Source organism: Panthera tigris, chromosome F3 (genome assembly GCF_018350195.1).
Source record: "Panthera tigris isolate Pti1 chromosome F3, P.tigris_Pti1_mat1.1, whole genome shotgun sequence".
Lineage (NCBI taxonomy): Eukaryota > Metazoa > Chordata > Mammalia > Carnivora > Felidae > Panthera > Panthera tigris.
The window spans coordinates 14,745,445-14,766,052 of NC_056678.1; the positions used below are offsets into that span (position 1 = coordinate 14,745,445).

A 20,608-nucleotide genomic window follows, 5' to 3' on the forward strand; every position below is an offset into this window, starting at 1 on the left:
ATAATTGAATTGCCTGAACATCTCAAGAGTTTCAGAGTTTACAGTGAATGGGAGCATGTATTCCAAGTGAATGTGTTGGTCTGGTAAATTCCACCTTTCGAACTGTAGTGTAATCTCCTTCTTAATTAAACAATAACACAGTAATAAATCTTGATGTGCCATGACACCTGGGAATATCAGAGCTTCAATTTCAATTTTCAATATATCGGCAGAGGAGAAGCAACTCTTATGTTGGAAATACTCTTTTCACTATGTTTTGCCCAGACCCAAACTGGTAGTTTATTAACTCAAAATACATGATTCCCTAGAACATTCTGTCTTCCCTCTTCTTCTTTTTCTTTTCTCCTTCTCTCTCTTAAAAAGTCATGATATAGAAAACTAAACTTAGTTCTTGGAGTAGGATTATTAGAATCATTTGCTCTCTGTCAAGCATCGGACTGAAGTTATATTGTTTTGTCATATTGATTATGGGGTGCTGCAAAGCTGTGTACAATAAATGTCAAGGGTAGTAAGTGACTGACAACAGTTAGGAAAAGAGAACTATAGAAAGCAAAGGAACATTTTCAAAAATGGGTTTTATTATATTTCATAGGCACCACTCACTTTACTTTTGGTGGGTTTCAATATTTGAATCAAAATATAATAATAATAATAATACATACGAATTAAGTATTAAACCAACAGATTAAAACCCCAGGCCCCCGCGCCCCTCATTTTGGTTGTAGTTCTTGGTGTAGATGCTATGGTGTGAGGGCTGCTTTCTTTCAATGGCTGGTTGTCATTCAGGCTGGGTTGTCGTGTGACTGCCTGTCTGTGCCTGCTGTACAGGTGAGCGGATGTTCTGCACAGCAAGTGTAGACAGGCAGTCACATGACAACTCCGTCCAGCCAGGCCCTTGGTTCCTTCGGGCTTCCTTTGCTCATGGGCAGATACAATCAGTCTGTTTTCCAGATTTGGTGATTTTGGAGGGTCAGGGGAAAGGGAGAGAAACACACAATAGAATTAAACATTAAAACATTATGGAACTAAAACAAGTTAGACTTTTGACTTTATTCAGAATGTACATTTTTACATTTGTTCCAAATGTGCTAACATGGATAATTGACGTGACAGAAAACTCACATCGAAATTTTAAGGAAAAACAAAACAAAAGATTAAATATAAGGTTTATTCTTAAATCCAATTCATATTATTATTACTGGCCCACATGCAGTCAGAGTTCAGAGTAATTGAACCAGATGTTTTTCCTCTTCACAAAAACTCTGCATATTTTAATACTGAAGTTAAAGATAAAGACTATGTTTATACATGTTTCTTGTAGTAGATAAGTACCATAGCCCATGAAAAAGAAACTTGTCATTTACATGGAAACGGCAGCCATTTTCAAAATAATTTATGAGCCTAATGTATCTGGCAGTTCAACCAGCCAACTTTGGTATCTGATGCTTTGAGAGTGGGATTTTACATGGGAATGTATTTTTGCCAATACTCCATAAAGCAACAGGAACTTATTTAAATTTCTCATATTCTTTTTAATGTAAAGTTTTTAAGTATGGATGTGAAAACCAGATAAAAAGCCATTGTGAGCTTACGTGCTTCTCCTAATTAACTACAGCGCCATGCCATGAATCAAAAGGGTATAAACTAAAAGTTGTTACACACAGTGATGCTCAGAATGTGTTGTGGACATTGATGGTACCATACAGTTACAAAATAATACCTTAAACACAGAAAAGGAAACTTCATTTCATATCCAAAAAGTAGAACCAAACCCTTTGGAAAATTTTCTTATAATTTGTGTAAGAAAGAGTTAATGGTGTTAAACAGAGAAATGTAATTCTGATGACTCAAGAATAATTCTGGCTATTTTAATATAAATGATCAATTCACATTCATAGAGGTATTTAACAAGTTCCCCTGCCCTTTAAAAACCAAAATATTTAGATAGTCAAAATTCCAGTAAGTGGGATTTCTTCAAAAACAAAACAAAACCTTATTGTCAAGGAGTATGTGCCTTGGAGTTTTTTTCAAAGAATTTTAAAGAAAACACATAGTTTGTTATTTCCCTTTAATGATAAAATTATGAGAAAATAGCAAGTAGAAGCTTTATGGAGAGGAAGATGTTTGTAGAGACTTAAAAAAAAAATCACAGTTTCTACACATCTGAACTTTTATGCATTAATTAGATATGGTACAATTAGTTGATAAGTGAAATTTTCCATTTATTTGATTTAAAGAAAATAAATGTCTGATTCTGTTTCTGGTCATCATTCTGAGTAGAGAATTTTTTTTTTCTGATAGAATCGAAAATGTCAGTAAACTTGGCTGCTATTTAGATAATTACAAGGTCAGAGTATGCAAAAACAAATACCTTAAGAAACTATTTTGTTATTGTTGCTTCATTCAGTGTAACAGAAAATATTTAGAGTGATTCACTTACAAAGAATATATTGGTGGAAATTAAAAATTACTGTAATTCTGTATAGCTTTCCCTCTCTCTCCCATAAATAATTTGATCCAGTTAACTCTGCTCAATTAAAGGAATGATGCATGCAACCTGAAAAAATAGAAAGAAATATTTGTGAGTTTATATGCTATATTTTAATATGAAACAGTTCTATTAAACCAAGATATCCAAAATATTTGAGCCTGAAAAACCGTAACTATTTTTCAAGGAGAAAAAAAATCTTGCTGAAAAATATGTACTCTATTCATAAGACTTTTAGATAATTCATGTTTCTAATAGATTTTTAAACTATAATTGTAGTAAGTATGTTGCATATGCACACTTTATAGTGCTATTGGACCTGTCTTTAACCTTGTTAAAAACATGAAAGGCTGAAAAAAACATTTAAGACTTTTTTCCAATCTTCCAAATAGAGTGAATATCAATCCACTATCACGTAAAATACTAGCTAAAATATAAAAGCGCTATTTACATTATTATCATAACATGTAATTTTTAATATGGTTATTACACCTCATTTTCTTTTGTCTTCTATTTATTATCTTAAGGGAAAAAAATGCATTGAAAGAATTATCTTCTAAGTCCTTTACAGCAAAATTCAGCCAAAGCAGCTTCAGGAAACTGGCTGTCACGATAGGTCAGGAAATTCAAAATGAATATTTAATTATTTTCTTTAATTTACCTCATCATCTCTATTTATTAAAACTGATAACGCTTGTTAATAAGAAACTTTCAAAAATGGATAAATATTTCTATCTACATAGTTTGTAGCACATTAAGGTAAAAAGATAGAAGAAACCAAGTAAGAAAGTTTCTGTCTTCACTGAAGACAATTTCCTGTCTCCTCTCAGGTTAAAGCCTGACCTTCTAATTATTTTAAGTTGAGATTTCTGAGTGATGGTCGCTTAGTTATTATTTGGACATTATTGTGATGGGTGGGATATTCTCTTTAGAAAAGAGGAAAAGGGTTGTTTTTATAGAGAAAAATCTCTTGTAGAGTAATTGAAAGCTTTGGCTTCTCTTTACTAAGGATAGACACTGGTGGATGAGTGAACTTCTTCTCATTATCAAGTTGTAGTTTTTTTAAATTTCCTTAAGAACAAAAAAGGAAAAATTCTTTCATTAGAAGTTTTATGCCTAAACTTTTTCCCACGGCGTGAAAAACTTGGGTGGTCTGTAAGGCGAGAGGTGGGGGTAGACAGTATATTTTGGTCTTTTAAAAACATAAACACATTATCTGGGCCGAAAGACAGAAATGCCAAGCAGGAAGGATGTTAAACCTATTGACTAATTGCAAGAAAGTGATCAGTGTGAAATTTGGTCCCATTGTAAACAAACTTTCTTTGATTTTGAGATCTTTGGCTTAAAAAAGGGAGTGAGGTTTTGAAAATATAAACTTTTATATTGATCCTCTTTCACTTAGGAATTGATGGTATTGAGTCTAAAGCCCTTAATTTCCTTTCTCTTAGATACTAGAAAAAGTTTTCCTTTTAACCCAGTACCTAGCCTAACTTACCAGTCATCCACGCACTAAAACGAAAAACAACTACTCAGCTTTAATGAACTGCAGTTCGGACAGACCCCTGAAAACATTTTTCTCTTTCTGACAATGTACAGTGTTTAATTTTAATACTCACCATCATATCCAGGGGTAGTTTTACTTGAAGATGTCACTGTTGGTTAGTTTCCTCTGGAATAGATCCCATGACCTCTAAAATATTTGTATATCTCCTTATAAAGTAATATCAAAATAAAGTTAAACATTGTTCTAATTACCCTGGAAATAGACACGGTTATTTTATGATATGTGTGTATACGTGCTAGTATATATACCACTGCTTAAACTACCATCCTTGCCTTCAGTCAGCAGGACTTTATAAAGTGAGTTTTACTTTGGATCTTTAATTTAGCTCATGCAATTTAAAAGTAAGTGTGATTCCTTTTCATTTGTTTAAAGCTTGCATCAAAAATGGGTCCTCAGGAGTCCACCAAGCACTTGCAGGCACTCCTCGGCTACCCCCTTACAAATTAATTCTTATGTTCCTATTCCTGTATTTATGCCAAGGACACAATCGAGTCCCCTCTGTCTCCAGACTAAAAGTCATCCTAGGGAGAAATTTGGTGGGCGACCAATTGTGGTTGGTTTCTTAGAAACAAAAAGGCGATTTAAGATGAAGACAGACATTTAAATTGAATATACGTGAATGAAGGCAAGTTATGAAATTCTGTCATTTCTACAGAGTAAAAAAACGAAAACCGAAAACCAAAAAAAAGCCCGTTATAGCTATCTTTCTTCTTTAGTAACTGCTTCAGTTAGTAAAAATATATATCGGAGAAAATAAGCTTCTGTATTTACCTAATAGGATTTTTTTTTGTTTTCTTATGTAAAAGAAACTATATAGATTTTAAATATCTCTTGTTCTATTAAAAATAATTAATATGGAAGCCTCTAAGTCACAATAGAAAAAACAAAGGAAGACTTTACTATATCATCTAAGTGGAGAAGATAACTAAATTTATCCATGCTTTTTATATTTTAACTAAAAACCATGAATAAAAGGTTATATGTACTTTACACCAGTTTGAGGATGATCAAAAGGGTCATTTAAAAAAGTAGATTGTTTTCACGAAAGATAACTTGGGGAACCTTGTTTAATAAAATGGGTCGCAAGAGAGAACTTGTGATAATTTTGAATTGTTGCAAAATGTGTAATTTAGAAAAGGATTTGTTCAGAAATCACTGTAATTTTAAAAAATTTAAAGGAGGACAAAAAGGGATCACATCCACTTTTTCATAAAAAACTATAGAACAGATGTTTTCATTATATAGAATTGTTTGGGAGTAGATATAAATGGGGGTTGAGGGAATTAGGGGTGAGGCAGTAACATTTTTCCAGAACTTTCTTTAAGAGACCCACCTTTAAAGTTCAGCAAGGATCATATTGCAACCCAGACTTTCTCTATTATTCTCTCTATTGGGATTTCATTCAGCTTAAGGGTTTTCCTCCCTCCCACCTTCCCCACCCATCCCCCTTCACCTCCAGGACAGCTGGAAACTGACCAAAGAAAACTTTGCCTTCGTTTACAAATTCCTTTTTTATCAGTGGGTTTCTAGACAAAGTACCTTATCATTTTAAATGCTCAGAGAAATAGAAGCATTGTAAAATATAGGCATGAGGTCTCAGCTGACCAGCAATTATCAACCATTTTTTGATTTAAAAAAAAAATGTGACACAGATGTATATTGGGATATCCGAAGACAGAGGTTTCTTCTATTCTGTGACTTAATCAGTTGCTGACTCACTAGGTTCTGGGTTGGCGCTCTTTTCTGGGTCAGTCCCATTTGTATTGTCTGGTGGGCAAGAACTTGGCAGCGTCTTCTTGTATTGTTAGATATTATCATGTACGTAAATTTTCAAAAAAAAGCACTCTTCAGATAGCATTGTAAAAATAGCCAATATTCTTTACTTTGAAGCAAAATGGATTCAGTCCCGGGGAGGTTAAAAGTTCTACTACAGCCCTTATTCAAGTAAGTTTTTAGGTCTTTGTATTATTAATTTCAACAATTAACAACTAGCCTCATTAAGTTATTCTTAAGTGTCTGGAGTCTTTTCATATTTCATTTTAAAGGAAGAAAAACTTTAAACTTAAAAATATACTTGACTTCTAGATCTTCAGAAATCAACTAACATACAGTAAATCGCTATATACCACATATTGTTACTCTTTCAAAACTAAATGCATTGCTTCGCATGACACATATACCTCTGTTTCTCTCGCATGTGAACGCAAATCATTGGCTCCCCACCTCGGCTCTCCTGGGCACAGACCAGGTGAGCAGTCAAGGAGGCCTTACCCACAGGTCTTCTTTCCAACAGTCCTTTCTCAGCGGTGTCCCCGAGGGCTTCTTGGTCCCTAGTGTGCAAAACCTGTGAAGAAAAACACTGGGTATGAGATTTGAAAAAGCAAACAGAAGTCTTCTCCTTGGAAACAGCAACTTCTGTCCCCAGCCGTCCGTGGCGTTGCGCTCCCCTGCCCAGTCTAACCAATGTGCAGACTACTGTACAACGGCATTGTCCTGAACAGGTAGTCTGAACACTGGGGCGACGGAGCAGGATCTCCAGAAGCTTCCATCTGTGTACTTAAAATCCTGTCCCGGTCTTTGGGAAAAGCCTCCCTTCCTGCACCAGGGGTTGCATTCGGCTATCCCCCCTGAATTCTGCTGCACTGACTGAGACACACTCAAGGGCTGTGATTTCCAGTCTTGACGTGGCACATTTGCTGCAGACTGGGGAACTGGCAATGAATTTAGGACCAGGAAAAGGGGGAGGGCTGGGCTGGAGAGTCCATATATGGGATGATGTCACCCTGGGGAGGTTTGGGTATGCGCGGTGCCGCTGGAGAGACCGCTAGAATCGCCTGCTCTCAGACATGGGTCTGTGCATAAAATGGTACCAGATGTTTTAGTGTAATGTTAAGCAGTCATTTCATCTTCAGGCCAGATTTTTTTCCTCAACTGGGCAGGAAGTGGGCCTCAGTATGGAAAAGCTGTAAAAAAAGAGTCGAGATGTACAGTTCTGCTGTGGCCAACTGAAAGTGAGCTAGTGGAGAAGTACAAATCTGCTGTCCGATCCAGACTAGAAAAGTAATTTGAAGATAGAGGGTAGATTAAAAAAAAAAAAAAAAAAAAAAAAAAAGTAAACAGAAAGTTGAGCACTGGAAGGGAGGGCTCATTTGCAAACTTTTTTGAGCTGCCCTGTGGCACTTTATTTTCTGGTATTTCACTCGTCAAAAAGGGCAGATAAGTTCATTTTTTTTCTCTCTCTCTCTCTTTCCCTCCTCCTCCTCGTCTGTTGGATCTGTCAGCGGCTTGCAGGCTGCTCTAGACTTGAACAGTAATTATAGCAACTTCCTGAAAGTGAAGCCCCCATGAAAAGTCTGGAGAAATGTTCTTTGTCATGGCCTCTACATGAGTAATTAGTTCCACATGTGGCCTTCCTCGTTTCCCTCAGCGATTTTGGCTGGCTCTCGGAATGCCGTGCTATATAGTCCGACCTAAAGAAACTTTAAAGTTTTGATTTCAAACCTCCGCTATGAAATAACAGCTTCAGTCTCCTAACAAATTGCCTCTGGTAGATCCATCCTCTGAGGTCCAGCATTCTTTTTCACTGGGAATTCTTGATTCTGTGTTAATACTTTTGTTTTAATGGTATGCTATTGCTCAGTTTTATCTCTGGTTAACTAAGTCTGTTGAAATTTGCCAAGTACCGCTTGACCAAAGGTTATAACGTATCAGCCCACTGGCATCTACTTCTCTTTTCTTGTTGTTGCTGTTTTCAATTATATATACTGTTGAATATTCCGGGTATATAGCCCTGTGACTTTCCCTCCATAGAATTCTGATTAAAGTTTGAGTTACTTCAAACAAGAGCTTGATTAATTGCCCTTCCAGAGATCAAAATGTGAGAAAATTCCTAGGTAGCTTCCAAATATAATTTGAGTAGCCAAACTATGAAACTTAGTAATCTTTAAAGAATTACTACTAAAGCAATTCATTTCTACTGGACTTATGCAATACTTTTTAGAGGCAGAAAAATCTACCTCTTTTTTAAATAGATTGCGTTAAATATTTTAAGAAGCTTCAAGTGAGAGAGAACTGCCTTAAAGCCTTCGCTTATCGTGAAATGTCTTCTCGTGAATTAACATACCATTAATGGGATCTACAGTTATGACAAGCCCTGGTCACCTGGGGAGGAAGATTAAATAAGATAAAAAAGGAATTATCCAGCAGGTTAGGATGGAACAGAGAGATTAGCATTGGGTACATCATTCATAGAGGGATTGAAACTATCAGTGGACATCAGAGGGATTGCTTCCTATCCCTGTACTTGTACTTCCAAACTGGTGTCTCCAGGGCCTCTCCTGTAGTGTTTGAGCAAGTCCAGGATGCCTCAACTCCTTTTCCCCCCGTCACTGCTTGTAGAATACTGGAAACAGGCAAGCGTGACTTCATGCAACCTAATAGTCTCATTACATGTGGATGCCAACTCTGCCATTGTTCAGTGTCCATATGTTTGTTCACAAGTCATCATAGAGGAGTCACGAGCCAATGGGACAATAGTCAGCCAGGAATCCAGCATTCCAGGTGTGGGTTTGTTTCTGCCACATACAGTGAAAGCCTTTCCTCTGCCTTCTTCTATTTATATCGATGACACACGCCTTGGAAATTTTAGGTAAGGCGGAGGAAAGGTGGTTCTGATCGTACTGCTCCATGATTTCATCTTAGTTCGCACATCTATAGTTTCTCAAATATAAGAGAGATCCTCTCTTGAATAGGGGATTTTATGAAGTTTTACTCAAGGAACTCAAATTTATAACTGTCTTTACAGCTTTTGAAGCATTTTAAATGATCTCTTGTGGAATACAACTATACAGGTCTTGCCCTTCTTCGCACATGTACCTGTCTCATTGGGCTTCCAGTTGACTAACACGCTTTAGAGTTCTCTTTCCTTCAAATAGCTCAACAAATATATATTATTGCCGACTCATATGCTGGTCACAATGCCAGGGACTGGGCATATAAGGGTTAAGAAGATATGATTCCTGCCCTCAAAGAGCTCACACTTACTTACAATATTAAGAATGCTAATCTGTTCCTTTCCAGGAAAAAAAAAAAAAAAAAAAGAATGCTAATCTATTATCAAACTCAATCTAAAAAAAAAATCTTTCATGCCTTTGTGGAGAGTCTGTTGGTATTCATTTGGAAATGGCCTGAGGACTTTTTCTATGTCTGTGAAGTTATCAGTTAAATACCTGAAATATGATGGGCTCTAGAAAGCACAGTTACGCACAACAAAGACTCGCCTTTGAGAATTAATGTTATTTAACTTGCTATTTCAAAGCACATGGACCAAAGTGATTGTTTGAATCAGTGGATAGTTTGGGGTGACTATAAAATTTGTTCTATCTTAAAATGTCATGAAAGGAAACACTATTTCAGTTGGTTATCATTCCCAAGCTTGGCAAATTTTTATGACTTTAGAAATTCTCAAATTGAAACCAGGACTTGTTTTGTTTCTTTGTACTTACAGACGAACGGGGTTACTAGTGTTTACAATAGAGTATTTTGTGACATCCAGATATGGTGTCACAGATAGTATTTATACTCTCTACTTCAGATAGTATTTATATAGCTTTAATTTTTGTGTTACAAAATTAGTGCCATGGGCACTATAAAAGTTCAATCAATAGAAAGTATGTAAAGAAAAAGTTAATCATGTTCCCTTCCAACCTCCTAACGTTTCTGCTCTCCCAAATTAATGGTAACAGTTTTGGGTGATTCTTTTTACCACCTTCCTCAATGGCCATTTATGGCTTCTTTAAAGATTACAAAATCTTTTCACATACAATGTGTCAGTTACTTATAATAATCCTATGGGGCAGATACTATCATCATTCCCATTTTATTGATGATGAAATTGAGGCTCGAAGTTAAGCATGTTACTTTGTGGAATTACAGTTAAGTGACAGAACGCATCTTTTTTCTAATTCAAACACCTGTGCCCCGAAGCATATTGTCAGCCCTCAGAGACCATTTTTTCCCCTACAGAATTCTTATAGCACTTATATTGCCTGTGATTCATTTGTTAATTATCTGCTGCCTTCTCTTCGTTTTGTACTGAAATGTTACCAAATATTTCACATATATGGATTTTTCCCCAAATAGAATATAAGCTGATTGAAGGCAGGGACGGTATCTTTATACTTCAATTTGCCTGTGGTAGGCCATTCAAGAAACTGTTGAATGAATAAAAGCTACATAGTATTCAGGTGGTTTCTGATCAAACATTTATCCGGACAATAATTCAAGAATTACAGCATCTTATTTCCTAAATTTAAATGGAAAATATGGATGCAATTGTAACATTTCTATTGGTGTACTGCAGCTGTGTATCCGATAGCGCTATTCTTTTATAAATAAATGTGAACATTGGGCCAGCCATATTTCCTTGCTTATTTTTGGCCTTGTAATCTTCTGGAAGCATCCTGTGTAGCTATCGGTCATATAATCTTGTGTGAAAAGCAGGATCTAACCAAGTTGTGGCGTTTCCTTTCTTGTTGTTTTCTCCTTCTCAGTTTGTATTTGAGATAAAAATCTAGTTGACCCCAGCTCGTTGCAAATTAGACAAGATAGCCCCACTTAGTTTGGCTTTATGTGATGTGGATTAGCACTTGTTTTTTGTTTTGTTTTGTTTTGTTTTGTTTTGTTTTATTGGAGGCAATGCAATCCCCTAATTGCCAGTATTTCCTATTTTGTTAGGGCCCAAAAGGACTGGGAGATTTGTTGTAGCAAAGCTTTCCCCTTTCTGTCCTTCCCTGACTCTCAAATGGCTGCCTTCAGATCACTGCAGTGAAGTGCCCTTTTAGGCAGAGAGATGCAAATCAGAGGCTGTGAAATAGAGGAGAAATAGTTCAGAAGAGTTCACAGATTTTCCTTCAACAACCGAAAAAGAAGTGAAATTAGAACAGCTATAAATCATAAATTTAATGCAACTGACTTTACAATCTTCAAAAAGCTTACGAAAGGCGAAGACTGTGAGAGAGTTGATTTTAAAGCGTACATTTACTAATGCATGTTTTGTTTTGCCTGTCTCTAGAATTTCCATTGCTGAGTCTGTTTATTTAGAAATCAGCGTCTAACCAAAAGCAGTATATATTTTATGAACATTCTTTCCTCAAATCAATTGAGAAAGATAATGTTACGCCTTTGAGTTTTACTAACCACTGGCGTGCACAGCAGCCATTTCTATATTTCAGTAACATAATACATCCGGCAGACAAACCTTAAAAACTCTGGCTCTCTTGAAAACCAGTCGCAGGAAGGTAAATATATGATTTATGACTCTAGTAAAATTTGAAGCACTGTCTTGAAATCTTCAGGGGAAGGCAAGATAAAGGGATTGGAAAATTGGTGCTGGCCTTTCTAGGCAGATTTTAAGTGAGAGCGTCCTAGGAATGCAGTCTGCTGCCTGCTTCAACCCCCAAAAGCTGATGAGCATCATCTGAATGCTATGTGCTATCTATTGAAGCGTTCTATTGAATTCCACGTTACAATCAGACTTTAAAATGAGAGCTAGCTCACTTGGACCAGAGAAATATGGTGTCCTAGGGTCACTGACAATTTTAGAATATTGCCTCCTGATGTCTTTTGGCATCACCAATATTTTATTTCCTTAGTATGACTCAGAAACGAGCATGTATGATATCAAAAAGGAAAAAAAATCTCTGTATACATCACATAAAGACTTAGAAACCACTTTTTTGCAGGTGTAGAGAGAGTGTCCTTTCTGTGGCCAGAGGGTCTAGTGAAGCATATTGGCTACAAGGAAGCATGTGTGTGAAAGGAAACTTTCTCCTTTACCCCAAATACCTGCAATTATGTAGTAGGTCGTTTTAGAAGCTCCACGTTTTTAAGTGATGATAGGCATACTTGGGTAATGTAGGACACTGTGTCTTTATTTTAGGATTTATAATCCTCTGGTATATTCAAAAGGGGAAATACAAATTATATGAATTGCTAAAAGGGTTTGATCCAACATAAATCTGTTTAGTTGAGTATATTGTAAAATCGCTAGCTTCTTGATTCTGTTCAGACTCCAGAGAATTTATTCAAGCGACATATGAGCCCATATTAAAATACTTCTATTCATGCCACCATGGGAATGTGCTTTACTTTTACAGGCCCTCTCCCCACCCCACCCCCCCTACCAAAGCACTTAGTGTATAAATTAGTTCATGTTGAAAGGTTATTTACATGTTGCCAATGAGTATTAATCGCATATGTTTATAAACACTTATATTATTTGCATAGTAAACAACCAAAAATGGCTTCAGTTTGCCTTACAGAATCAGATTATGTAACTTCACTGACATCCAGGCCTATAGTGGAAAAGCTGTAGAGAAAGGGAAGTATACCATTTTCCATTTTTAAAGGTTTGTTTTGTTTCTTTAATACCTATTTTGAGCACTTATTTTATCCCAGGCACCCTGTGCTGGGGTTTTTCACATGTAATATAATATAATCCAACAACCCTGATGGTAGGATTTCTCCATGGTCACAGATGAGGAAGTGGGAGCTCCAGGAGGCAATGCAGCGTGAGGGTTCCAGAGCTACACCATGTGTGTTTGAATCCTGGCTTCACAACTTGTTATGTGAGCTCAGCAATTATTTAACTGTTCTGGGCTCTGGTCTCCTTATCTGTAAGATAGGGTTTCTTTTAGGACTAAAAAGGCTAACGTGTGATAAAAGCTTGGAACAGGGCCTGGCCCAGAGGTGGGCCTCATTCAGGTTGGGTGCTGCTGTGAGGGCAAGCCAGGCCCCCACGTGGCTTCAGTTACTGACCCCTGATTCCAAGTCAGGTACCATGACTCCAAAGCCCAAGCAACAGCAAGTACTGTTCAGAAACAAAGTGTATTATTTTCCTCAAGGTGTTTATAATCTCGCTAGGTTATTAAACCATGTACATGTAGAACTAGTAAAAAACAGAACTAAATACTTGATTCTAATAGAAAGATGATAGGATTGTTTTGAAAACACTGCAGTGGTAGCTGGCTCCTTAAGATAGCCTGTTGGAGAATCTTTTTGAAAAACCCATAAGTTTATCCACTTTTATTATAGTTCTGTATGTGTATGTTAAAACACACATATGTATCTAAATGTGCATGGATGTGTGGGTACAGATGTGTGTGTGTGTGTGTGTGTGTTTAAACTAAACCAGATTTTATGAGAATTACCAACATCAGAATCACTTCTTTCCCTTTTTAAAGAAACCTATTCTTTTCAAGGCTAGAGCATGTTCAATTTTTTTTTGTAATCCTAGACATTAGTTTTAGTGTGTGCACGTTTCAGTCATTTTTTAAAAATTGTGCCCATCAGAGCTTTACAGGAATAATTGAAGGTTAACAAGTGTAAATTAGATGGGAAATGCATTCATAATTTTGCAAATGCAGTGTTTTAAGGGGACTGATTTCTGCAGAGGCGCAGCTATTGCTGCTTGTATTTGAAAACTGCACACCCACTTTGTGTACTCCTGGTTCAGTTTTGTTAGGGAGAAGTCTACCCCCAACCTCTGCTTTGTAACAGAATGTATTCCTCTGGTCCAGTTTATTTCCTTTCCGTTTCACCTTGGTTTTTTCAAGAGAGAACTAGTCTTGGATTTCATTGGCCAGAGTGGATGATGATTGCTTTTGAAATGCTGGCTTGTTTTGCTGGAGAACTAGTAGAATTTTAAATAGTTTTCTGGTTTTTTTTCTTTTTTCTCTAAGAGATCTGGACCCCACTGAAAATGTTCGGGGGTGGCCTTAGGTGCTACCTGGCCCAGTGTTTGTGTCACCTACTGGAACGAATGCCTAGAATTCAACTTGCATTTTCAGGGCCTACTGAAATTCTATTATTGAGAAGTTTACTAAAGAAGTTCAAGTCTTCTGAACAGAGAAAACAACAGGAGCCATAATAAGTGGCCTGAGAAGAACCTTTTGACTTTTGTAGAATTGCCTTTGTCAGTAGTGAAGCCAGATTGAGGATAGTGGACTTCCCTCCCTTTTTTCGTGATTCCAGACCATGAAATTTTCAGCACCACATTTCAATTGGTTAATTTTTGGGAAGTTTAGTCCCTCATTTTTTTTTTTAACCTTTAACAGTACAAGAAAGCTAGTGGGAGGTGATTTTCCACTAAATTTTGTCCTATCTGTTTTCTAAATCAGCCTTAATTTTAGTTCCATCTTTGCCTTCACATCATAAAATAATCAGTGTTGGTCACGCAGTAATGCTAATACTGGTTAGGTTGAATCTAATTTGTTGATGTTGATTCTAACTGTGTTTTATTATTGTTTAATTTGATTTTGTTTAGATTGTATGTTGTACATTCAGACTTATTTAGATGAAGAGCCATTTCTGTGGCATCCCTCTACTGGATCATTTTCAGTGTGTTTCTCTGTGTCTTATACATAGGCAGGATTTCCTGAGTGTATAAATGTTCTCCACTTAAAACTACCATTCCCACGGTACATGATACATACCTCCTTCACATTCAATGTGGGAGAGTTTCGGTGAATTTTTGTGTATGTGCGTGCTGATGGAAACTGGAAAGGCCATGCTGAAGACTGTTTTAACAGTGTACGATAATTTTCACAGTACGGTTCCCTTGTTTACCGCTGTATACCGTGACCATGAAATAGAGGTTTTGAATTAACATTCACAGTGAAAACACTAAAGCCAAGTCACTCAGTGCCTAGGGCAGAAGATGTTTGGTGATTTAACCTTTGTACAGATTTAATTAATTGCATTTGATTTCAAAATTTCATCTTTTTGGAAGAGATTTCACTTCTTTGAAGTTAAACCTTTTTTAAAAGAGGTTTTGTTTTAATTCCAGTTACTTAACATACAGTGTTATATTAGTTTCAGGTGTACAATATAGTTAGATCTTTGTATTGTTGGATACAACTGAGGTATAAGAGAAGGAGCACCAGAATTGATTGGGTCTAGCTCAGTTCTGCTATTTTCTTATTTGTCAAATGAGGCATGGTTGGGAGGAGGTTATTGGGAGAAGGCCTGAATTAAATGATATGGATAAAACAAACTGAGATACTTTTGAAAACATTCTGCAATAATTCATATGGCAATGGTTTGGAGAGTTGTCATGGTGGTACCTTGGGGCAGGTGGTTACAGTGCTCTAGCAGAACTGTTTCTACCTGATGACTTATGTGGTGGCCCTGCATGTTTAAAAGGAGGAAATTCAACTAGTCATTGTGTCAAAAGGCAGTGATAGGTGTCAATGTCCCTCCATGATTACGTGCCAGTGTATCTCCACCAAGTGATCAAAAGGCATTCAGTAAAATAGGCTTACTGCTCATTTTTATTCATTTCTTCTCCTCCTCGTTTCTACTTTTCCATCTTCCCTCTCCACCCCACTTTTGCTCAGTGTGAGACTTTCTCTTGCTCTCCCCTCTTCTCTCCAGCCTCGACTCTTCCTGCTTTTTCTTCAGAACAAGGGATTGGAATTGAGCAACCAGTGAAAATATGTATTCAACTATTTTAAAAGATTTTGTTTTTTCTCTTTAATTTTTCAATCAGATGAATTTAACCCTCTGTATGCATTGCTTAAAACAAGTAATTCCTAAACTAAATTACATTGCCTTTATACTTCCTTGTGGCCTTTAAAATAATTGTCTTATGAGCCAGTGACTTTTCATTTAAAACAAAATAAAACAAAACATTAAATGCCTTTGGAATGGAAGAGAGAGAATGTTAGAGCTTTAGATAGATCATACTGTTATACTTTAAATCAGCTTTCTCATGGCTCCAAAGAATATTGCATGCCAAATATTTTCAGATAACCATACAGACTTTATTGTGCAGTCAATTCATTCTTTCATCCATTTGCTGATTCTTCTCAGACTGTTGTTTCGCTTGTTCTGATATTTATATTTCTCCTTTCACACTTGATTCTAAGCTCCTTGAAGGCAGGGGCTACAACTGTAGATTCTGTCGGCTGCACAATGGCTTCTCATATTCAATCAGGTCAATAAATACATAGTGATCAATCTGAGTTTATCCTGAATGTGAAGAGTCAAAAAAGGGGATTCCTTCTTAAGTAAGAATCAAGACCACTAAATATCTTCTTCCTAATTTACATACATAGCATTTCTATTTACCTTTATGCCTTTAGACTTTAACCCACAATTAGAATGCTATAATACATAGGCCATTCGTAGTACATTTGAGAGTGTGCTTAGAATGTGCTACAAATGCTACAGATGCCATCTTACTTAAAAATCACAAGGAGGAATTTTTTAGTTGAATGTCTGCTGGGAAACTACTGCCAGGAGAAATGTGGAAACCACATGAAATTCACTACATAAAGAAATCTGGTTTCCATTTCTGCACTGCATTTTGTGCTAGCAGGAAGAAGATAAACAAGCTGTTTGAAACTAAAGTGAATGGCAAAGGGATTAAAATTTTAAAATCCCGTATCGTAAATGTATTCTGGAATTTGTGAAATTTAATCCCATCACATAGGATCCTTTAAGAAGGGAGAAAATGTGTTGAGTCTTTTACTTTTAGATATCTCAGTGGAATGGATGAGTAATTTTGCTTCCTGTTGATGAGTAGTAATACAGCCATAACATTTGCTTCAGTTGAGATTAAAACGAAAGTCTCATGCTAGTCTTTAGTAGGCAGACATTATTTTCAGAGTGAGAAAAGGGAAGGAAGCAGGAAAACTCCCTTTTTCGGGGTTGGTTTTAAATCATCCCTTCTAGAGATGGCAGAATTTTACTCTAACGTTTTAAGTTAGCTATTTTTAAAACTCTATATGAAAAGGTATATGTGTGGGGCAGATCAAAGGGGAAGGATTGAACTGTTTATTTTCAGAAAAATAGTCTGGAGATTCTTTTTTTATTTTTCTTATTAGTGGCCCTCATACAATTTAAATATGTTTTGAAGTTGGTATTTAAAAAGGAATAAACTCGATTAAGATAAAATGGATTGTGAATAATAAAAATGTTGGCATTTAAAACATAAAGACCAATCATTCCAATTGTGATTTCCCTTTAATAAACGTAACCAGATTGTGCTTTCCCATGTTTGGGAGTAACAGACATGTATTTCTAAATTCAGGGGGGCCTTGTGCTTTGAAAAAACCCGTGAGATCAAGATTATAACATTAAGTTCATCATATATTTGAGTGGATTAAAACTTTTCCTCACACAGCTCAATTCCTACTTTATGGTAGAAAAGGAAGGCAGAATTATTAAGGTTTATTTTGATTACTTTTGTTTAACATGGTGGTTTTGTTTGTTTGTTTGTGGCTGCTGTTTTACCATTTTAACTTCCAATCTGCAAACTTTTAGCTGGCTTCTCTTAATAACTAATACATAATTTGTCTAAGCCTGCATTCATAACCAAGGTGTCCTGTGTGTTTGGAAAGTGCCATTTTTCAGATCACACATAAAAAATAAACTTCTGGCCACTCCATTCATTTGTTCACCCATTCACTCATTCATTCCTAAACGTTTGTCAGACTCCTACCATGTCACAGACACTGTGCTAGAGGCGGAAATAATGCAAAACGCATGCCTTCAAGAAGTTTGTTTGGGATGACTTAAGGGGCAAAAACTATTGTTGAGAAGAATGAGTTGGATAAATGTATACTTGTATAGATGCTCAGGTTCATCTAACAGTAATAGACTAGGGAGCTAGAAGGCCTGGGTGTGTGTCTGGTTCTACCATTTTGCTGTGTGGCCTTGGGAGCATTACTTGTCACCCTTGTGATTTGGGTGTGGTTATGAGGATTGCATGAATTAACTTGTGGAAGCTCTCAGCATGGTGCCTGGCATTTATTAAGTGCTTTATAAATGTTAGCTTCAGGGATGATTTTCAAGATACTTCACAATAAGTACAGTAGGGGCACCAACCAATTAGAACTGCTATTGGCTGTAAAAATCTGATCAGTGTATGGTCTGAATGTCAGTTCAGTTAGCCTCATTGGTATTATTGTTTCTACTTAAAATTTCTGAACCAAGCTTTATGCCTCACTCCTACCTCATCCTGTGAGCCGGGCTCTGTGGCACTCATAGACCTGGGTGCCTGCAATTTGTATTTTTGAAATCTTTTTAAGTAGCTAGACTTAGTATGGACCTTTTTGTGTGTTCCAGATCATTCAGGATGTTTTTCTTAACTAATACCTTCTAGAAGACACTAGAGCCAAACCCTGGGTTCTCAATTTCTTTCCCCTAATGTTGGTTGGTAATTGTGATAGTAAAGATAGTAAACAATTTCTTCATTTGTTTTCTTCTTTCTCTCCTCTTCTCCCTCCCATCCCTCCTTGTCCTCTTCCTGCTTATAAGAAAATAATATCTAAAGCTAATTGCCTCACATTCTTTTTTAGAAAGAGATGTATACCATACATAAATTCACTCTTTACAGTAAGCGGTCAGCAGTTTGTGGTAAGGATAGAACCTATATAAGAGCATTTGGAGGAAGTTAAAAAACATGTGAGGTGTGAAAGAGTTTTGTTCTTTTGTAGTCAGAACACCTGAGTCCCAGTGCGACTACTTACTAATCACTTACCTACATAGCTAATTTACTTGACTGTGTGTTCCATTTTTCCATCTGTAAACTTGGGATGATAACAGAACCTTTCGCATAGGGTATTGGGAGGATTAAATAACATATTACTTATTAAGCACTAAGAACATAAATTTCAATGAATTTATTTAATTTGTATACTTAAGCTCTTAGGATGTAATTGGCATGAATTTATTCAGCAGATATTTAAAGCACTTATATGTGCCAAACACTATTATAGGCACTGGGGATACAACAGTGAATAACAAGACAAAAACTCTTGTCTTCGTGACTGTCCAGTTCAATGAAAAAAAATTAAAGCAAGAAAAGAGAGTAGGGAATCTGAAGTTGCAATGTTAAATAGGGTGGTTAGGAAACAAGAGGTTTGAGCAAGTATTTGCAAGTGGTAAGGATATGAACATGTAGACTGCTGGCTAAAGAACCTTTCCAGAAAGGGAGAATAGTATATGCAAAGGCCCTGAGGCTAGCGTATGCCGGGAGGCCAGTGGGGCTGGGATAGGGTGATAGGAAGAATAGGAGAAGGTAAGATTGGTGCCAGAGACCTGCTTAAGATCCAAGTGATACAATGACAGACACAGAGAGGGATATCAGGGACCAACCGATGAAGGCTTATTAGAGGAGAAGGTGGACCTTGAAAGTGCACAGGCTATGAAGAAACACATAGAAAAAGGAGAACATTCCTGTTAAGGAGAACAACAACATGCACAAAAGGAACAGACAGTGGAAGAGGTGGGCTTGGAACATATCCAGGATAGCTTGTCCAGAACAGAGAGAGAGCAGTGGGGGAGGGAGGGACACAAGATTGGATAGAGTGGGGTTGGGTGACATCCTTCCTCGAGAGCCAGGGAGAGGACTTTTCATTTCTGCTGATTTAAAAAAAAAAAAAAAATTCTAGTCAGTGGAAGCAAATCAATGGTAAGATATTACAGTCCGAATTTAAAATCCAGGGATACACTATGTACATAAAATTCTGTGAGGTTTGTTTTCAGAGATAGATAAAAAATATAAAATGTAAATGAGAGTTTTGATGTATAATAAAGAAAAAAATATTTTTCTTTTAAAAAGTGCCGACTAGAAAATAAAAGATTTCCTAGCATTCAACCATGTGAGGTACAGTTATAAGTATCATGATTTGATAAACTAAATATTGTTTTAAATACTAAAATCATAATCCTTTGAATGAATAATCTTGGTGTTGATAGAAACCAGGGATCTCGTCCTAAAGGTTCTCTTCTTTATGCCCCTGATCAAGTTTTAAACAGAAGGGTTGTTTTGCGGGCTGCTATGTGTACACAATGACATGCTCACAAACACGGTACAGAAATAAAGGAGACAAGTGACTCAAGTCATTTCAGCGGTCGCACACTGCCTGTGGAAAATTATCTTGCAGTTTGAGATGTACCGGCACTAGTTTTTCATTCATTTCTGCCCTTTTTAGCATTCTGTTCCCTGTCAAGCTGCACACAGAGGTAGTAGGATGGGGCAAAAGGAAAGAACAAGCACCCTGCTAGAGTCATCAGACTCTCACGTGTCCGCGTTGGCGCATGCTGTGTTCAACGTAATCTCTTCAAAAGACGAGCTCTTACTTGAAAATAAGTTTCCATCATCAAATGACTTCTGTTGCTGTGTTTCTGCCAGACAGCTCCTCTCACAGCGAGGTACAGCCCAAGACTGCCGTGCTGACTATAGCCTGTCTCACATGGAACTAAACTTATTTTTCACGTGAATTCATCCTCTTCAGAAATTGAGCAATATGTACAAATAAACATGTTTCTTTACCTTCAAACATGAACAAGATTCAGTTTTAAGTTGATGTTCATGAGATCTATTTTAAGAAATAGATGATGTACTCATCACTTGAGTGATACAGCCCAGAATACTATTAGGAAACTTGAGACTCTATTTCTGACTTCACCATTCTCCTGCAGCAGGAATTTGGCTCCCTGTTGATGAGTTTCCTGAGTGTCTCTGTGAAACAGATGCAAAATATCAG

The 20,608-nt window shown here is 36.7% G+C and overlaps 1 protein-coding gene and 1 long non-coding RNA gene across 20 annotated transcripts in view; one reads left to right on the top strand and one right to left on the bottom strand.

Moving 5' to 3' along the window:
• The window catches only part of DNM3 (dynamin 3), a 565,070-nt gene that overhangs the window by 309,459 nt on the left and 235,003 nt on the right, over positions 1-20,608 (top strand). The window lies entirely within an intron of this gene.
• LOC102953524 lies at positions 561-6,728 on the bottom strand. Its single transcript, XR_001510520.2, has 3 exons — positions 6,324-6,728; positions 4,105-4,198; positions 561-2,557 (listed from the first exon to the last, which is right to left on the bottom strand). It is a non-coding gene; the product is annotated as an uncharacterized LOC102953524 (long non-coding RNA).